Source organism: Lolium rigidum, chromosome 6 (assembly GCF_022539505.1).
Source record: "Lolium rigidum isolate FL_2022 chromosome 6, APGP_CSIRO_Lrig_0.1, whole genome shotgun sequence".
Lineage (NCBI taxonomy): Eukaryota > Viridiplantae > Streptophyta > Magnoliopsida > Poales > Poaceae > Lolium > Lolium rigidum.
In genome coordinates, this window is record NC_061513.1 from 319,127,161 (window position 1) to 319,133,139 (window position 5,979).

Genomic DNA, 5,979 nt, shown 5'->3' on the forward strand with positions numbered 1-5,979 from the left:
TCCTCATGATGGTATGCTTCTACTCCCTAGACACTACAGCCAAGCATAACACCACAGTCCCTTTCCTCCCAGATAAGTACGTGTGACAAAAATCCACCAAAATAATTTATAGGTCTTGTTCAGCATCTCAAAATATCTTGCGTATCTTGTGGACCAGATTTCTCATGGCTTGCTCTCCTAACTGGAAATAAGAATTCTTGAAACTGGAAAGCATAAATAGCTTATTATTGCACCAGTCTATTTCTTCTTTGTTCAACTGGTCCTTTTAGTCAGTATCCTGGACTGATCATCCGCATGTAAAGCTAGCTAAAAGTTGGACATGGACTTCCATTGACCAGAGGACGCCAGTCTATGGTGTGGTGTCAGTCACACACTGGCAAACCTGCAGAAAACCCAAAGATGCACAGCTTCATCCTAGATGGAGAACTGCACCATATAATACCTTGAAGCCTGAACATATGAACACATACCCCTAAACATAGTAGAAGAGATATGGGCTCCATGCACCCACACCTCAACATACTCCTACTCATTTTACATTTGTGCTCCATCCATGCTTCTGCTGGTGTCATCGTGTTATGCCTCCCAGAAGAGGCTTCCACGCTGCTCCAGCTTAAGAGCTCCTTCCATGACTCCAACCTCACGTCATGGCAAGCTGGAACAGATTGTTGTTGCTGGGAGGGCGTCATCTGTGACACTGCATCCGGGCGAGTGATTGCTTTGGATCTCGCTGAGCGTAAGATACAGAGCCAGAGTCTTGACCCTGCAATCTTCAGCATCACCTCTCTGAAGAACCTCACCCTTGCTCACAATGACTTCAGCAGAGCAAGCTTACCGTCGCCTGGGTTCGAGCGTCTCACAGAGATGGTCCACCTCGACTTGGCCAATACCAATTTCTCTGGTCAGATCCCCATAGGAATAGGGCAGCTCGAAAAACTGGTCATGCTTGATTTGTCCACCATCTATGGAGACGATCCTTTCGTTCCCTTTGGCATGTATCTTCAAGAGCCGAGCTTTGAAGCATTCATAGCAAATCTAAGCAGTCTAAGAGAACTCCATCTTGACGGAGTAGACATCTCCAGCAGTGGACCAGCATGGTCTATTGCTTTGGCAAAGTTCACTCCTAGACTACAGATTCTTAGTTTGTCTGACTGTGGTCTATCCGGATCCATTCACCATTTGTTCTCAGAGCTCCGTTCGCTGGTCAACATAGACCTCTCAGGTAACAGGATAGTTGGCATGGTTCCTGAATTCTTTGCTGACTTCCCACTCTTACGCTCTCTGGCCCTGTCATCCAATAATTTCGAAGGGAAGTTTCCCGCAAAGATATTCCGGCTAAAAAATATGAGGTTCCTCATGTTGTCTTCGAACCCCAAGCTTTCTGGCCATTTACCAAAATTTCCAGTTGAAAATAACTTGGAAATGCTAAGTCTACTGCAGACCAATTTTTCTGACGACCTTCCAGCATCCATTGTCAACCTTAAGTCTTTGACATATCTGAGTCTGAGCACAGAAGGAATTTCCAAGCAGCTTCCCTTGATAACTAAGCTTACATCTTTGGACTTATTGGAGCTTCAGGGATCAGGCTTACAGAAGCCACATTTTTCTTGGATTGGGGATCTTAGGAATTTGACGTATCTGACTATTGAGAACTATAATTTCTCGGAGCCCATACCCTCCTGGATTGGTAATCTGAAAAATTTGACATCCTTGTGGCTCAACAGTTGCAATTTTTACGGACCAATTCCCTCATTGATTGGTAACTTGACTCAACTTTCATTCTTGGCCTTTGAGAACAATTCCCTCACTGGTAAGCTCCTGCATATAAATTTGCCTCCATTTTTTCTTGTTATACATATATTACAATACAACACAACCCTGATTTCACAAAGAACTAGTTGGGAAGCACAAGAAATTGCATGGCTAGCACTAAAGAAACCAATATGCAAAGGAATCTCTTTCATTGTTACTCCAATTAATTAAAATACTTGCTTGTAACATTGGTCAAGTGAAACTTTTCAATACTTTGACTAAGTATATCTTTTCAAATATCTTACACTGGACACTTTAAAATAATATGTGCAGATTGGTTTTTGAAAGTTTACTCTGGTAAAAATCATAAATTTTTGGGTTTTATATTAATTATACCACATTAGACATTTAGAGACCAAAAAATTAAGTTACATTTTGGAGATACTGTAAATGTCCAAAATGATAGATTGTTTGGAAACTAGAATTAGTACATTTTAACCTCATTTTAAGCGACTTATAACTTTGGCATGTGCTTAACCCAGCTCATTCTCCTCAACTATTGCTGATTCTGTAATTTGATATTTTAACTATAGTTATGTCGTATAACTAACCCATATGATTGAGTGGGCAATTTGGTAGTCATTCTAATAAGATAATTGATTAAATAACATGCATTGTTTGCTGATAGCCATATGATTGAGTGTGCATTGTTTGCTTCTAATAAGATAATAGCACTCCGAATAGATAATGTTTTTAGACTTAGGCAAGGTATCCAACATGGAACATTGACCATTAGTTTTGAATGAACATGTCAACAAGAAAATACAATATTGTTACATTATGAAACTAATTTTCATGGAAAAAATTAATGTTAGCACTTTCACTTGACAAATATAAATATTTTTATGCATAACTGCATGTCAGTTATGAAATAAGAAATGAGAGAGTCTAGGTGCTAGTCAATGAAATTAGATTATACTTAGTGTGCATATTTTATTAATGATGTTATTAAAAGGATGTTAAGGATGCATCGGTGGCCTAGTTGTGGGAGTGAAGATGTTAAGGATGTTCATTCGCACTCTTTTATATTCGGTTGTTAGGAATGGCACAACATGCCTTATTTAACCAGTGCTAGTATGTTTTTTTTAAACGAGGCAAAAGATTTGCCATTTTTATTAATAGAGAAGAAGTTTAGAGTTTTATAACAAATTCCTAGGACACGCCCTAGGACTTTAACCAGTGTTCGTATGTGGCATGATTTGGTATAGATCGTCCATGTACTCTTTAAAAAGGTCATAAAATGAAAATTCTACTCAGATGTTGTAGGTAATAAAAGGTGAGTAATTCCGTTTAAGATGTTATAAGATCCTGCCCTGACTATGTCTCAAGTATATTGGGAGAGTATTGTTTTACACTAGCCTGCAAAAATACTCAAGGAAATTTCCAGTATCTATTTATTGTCGGATAAATTATTCTGCAGTTATAATTTTTTTCTAGTTATATGCTTATTTTCCTATTAAATGTAGGGTGATATCCTTTCATGTTTCTAGCACATGGGATGGTGAGCTAGCCAGCCATGGTTCGAGCCTCACCTCTACCTTAATTAAACTGCCATGGGATTCCTCCCCCATCAGTCTAGGCTTTTTTTTTCTGAATGTTGACAGACAAGGACATTTCACAGTTAAGGGTGATGCATTGTTTGTAAATGCTTATTTGATTGATGCCTATTTTATGTAACAAAAAGCACATTACAAAGAATCAAAGCATTTTATTAACTACTATTCTCCCTTTGCATGCAGGAAAAATTCCAGGGTACTTGTTCACCCTTCCTGTGTTGCAAGTATTATCTCTCTCATCGAATCAACTGTCTGGTCAGCTAGAGGACATTCATGACCCTTTGTCTTCATCCCTATCTATTATTGATTTAGGATATAACCAGATTAGGGGATCAATACCTAGATCTTACATTCATCTTACAAGTCTTGAAATGCTTTCCCTGGAATCAAATAAATTGACAGGCATAGTGAAACTTAGCTCCTTCTGGAGGCTAAAGAATCTCCGGATACTGAGTCTATCTAACAATATGCTGTCAGTGATAGATGGAAAAGAAGATTCTTTGTTTTCTTCACTGCGTAACATAAGGACACTGAGCCTAGCATCCTGCAACCTTACAAGACTTCCTGCCGTGTTGGCATTTCTAGATGAGATTGAGACACTAGACCTCTCCAGTAATCATATTAATGGGGTTATACCAGCTTGGGTATGGGAGAACTGGAAGGGCAGCCTTGTTGTTTTGGATCTTTCTCGCAACATGTTTACCAGCCTGGAGAAGTTTCCATCTCTTATTCCAATGGCGAATGTGCTATCTCTTGATCTCAGTTTTAATAGACTTGAAGGGAATGTGCCAATACCATTCGTGGACTTAAGAAGTGGGGACACGTTAATGAGTGATCTTGGGATTGCCTTGGATTACTCAAATAATTACTTTGATTCCATTTTATCTAACTTTGGTGAATACCTCAGAAAAGTAAGCTATCTTGACTTGTCCAAGAACAAACTAAATGGTCATGTACAGTCATCCATTTGTAGTGCCAACAAACTAATTTTCATGGACTTATCTTACAACAATTTTAGCGGTTCAGTCCCATCATGTCTAATAGGAAGTGGAAATTTGAACACATTGAAACTGAGAGAAAATCAATTCCAAGGAATGATGTCTGAAGATATTAAAGAAGGATGTAGGTTGCAAACAATAGATTTGAATGGAAACCAAATGGAAGGCACAATACCAAGATCACTATCGAATTGCCAAGACTTGGAGCTTCTTGATGTTGGGAACAATCATATTGTCGGTTCTTTTCCATCTTGGTTGGGTATTCTTCCAGAGCTTCGAGTTCTTGTCATGAGATCCAACCAATTCAATGGCACCATATGGGATATGGAAGGTGGTCATTCTAATATCAGCCACTTCATAAGTTTGCAAATACTCTATCTGGCATCCAACAACTTCTCTGGAAACTTGCCAGATGGATGGTTCAGTAAATTGAAAGCTATGATGGCAAATGTCAATGATCAGGGCAAAGTTTTAGGGCATCGGACAAACACGCCAAATGGGTTTTATCGAGATACTGTCACCGTCACATTCAAAGGGTTTGAGCTTATTTTCAGCAAGATACTAACTGCTTTCAGTGCAATCGATTTCTCAAATAACTCTTTTAATGGTCATGTGCCGGAGTCAATTGGGAAGCTTGTTTCACTGCATGGACTTAACATGTCATGCAATAATCTTGTTGGACAAATTCCATCTCAGTTTAGCAACTTGTCTCGCCTGGAGTCAATGGATCTATCTTGGAACCAACTTTCAGGGGAAATCCCACAAGACTTAACCTCTCTTACCTCTCTTGAGTGGTTAAACCTTTCATACAACAACTTGTCTGGCAGCATTCCGCAAGGCAACCAGTTCCTAACATTTTCCGGCAGTTCGTTTGAAGGTAATATTGGCCTCTGTGGACTTCCACTCTCCAAACAATGTGACACCCCAGCCTCGCTTGCCCCGAATACAGTGTCTCCTCCAGAATCCAACAGTTTTTGGGAAGACAAACTTGGGGTCATCCTTCTGTTTTCCTTTGTCGGTTTGGGGTTTGGAGTGGGTTTTGCACTGTCATTCTTGCTACGACTGTTTTGCCGCATAGAAGGATCAGTTCGCAAGCCCTGATGAGGGTATGTATAGTATTGCGCACAGTATGTATTGTATTGAGTTTCTCCCTGGAAAAAAGGATATGCTTGGTGAGTATAGGTTGTAGTTTTAGATGAGACAGCTTGAATAATCCGCTCCTTCTGTAATTATGCATCAGTTTCATCTTGTTGTACTGAATTGCAAGTAGTGATGAAAGCTTATGGTATATACAGTTGCACATACAGTAATATGCAGTGTGTTAATCTGTTTCCTGAAAATAAGATATGCTGATTGCTTATGTGCTGCAGTTGTTAGAGAAGAGTACAAGACAGTCTAATATGTTCAATTTGTTTGGTCGATAGTACATGTCTGTTTTATATGAAGCTCACACGACAGTGATTGTATTAGTGATTTGTGTATATGAAGTAAGTAAAATTGTCGGTCACCGTGAGCTCTCGAAGCAAAATGTTAGGGTCACGGTGGTCATTGAAGACGCCTGTCACGAATTGATATCCTACAAACCAGCGTTTTAGTATCGTTTATTTGCCCAT

The 5,979-nt window shown here is 39.3% G+C and overlaps 1 pseudogene; it reads left to right on the plus strand.

Moving 5' to 3' along the window:
• The first annotated feature begins 326 nt into the window (after window positions 1–326).
• Window positions 327–5,253, plus strand: LOC124668553 (annotated as a pseudogene).
• The last annotated feature ends 726 nt before the right edge of the window (window positions 5,254–5,979 follow it).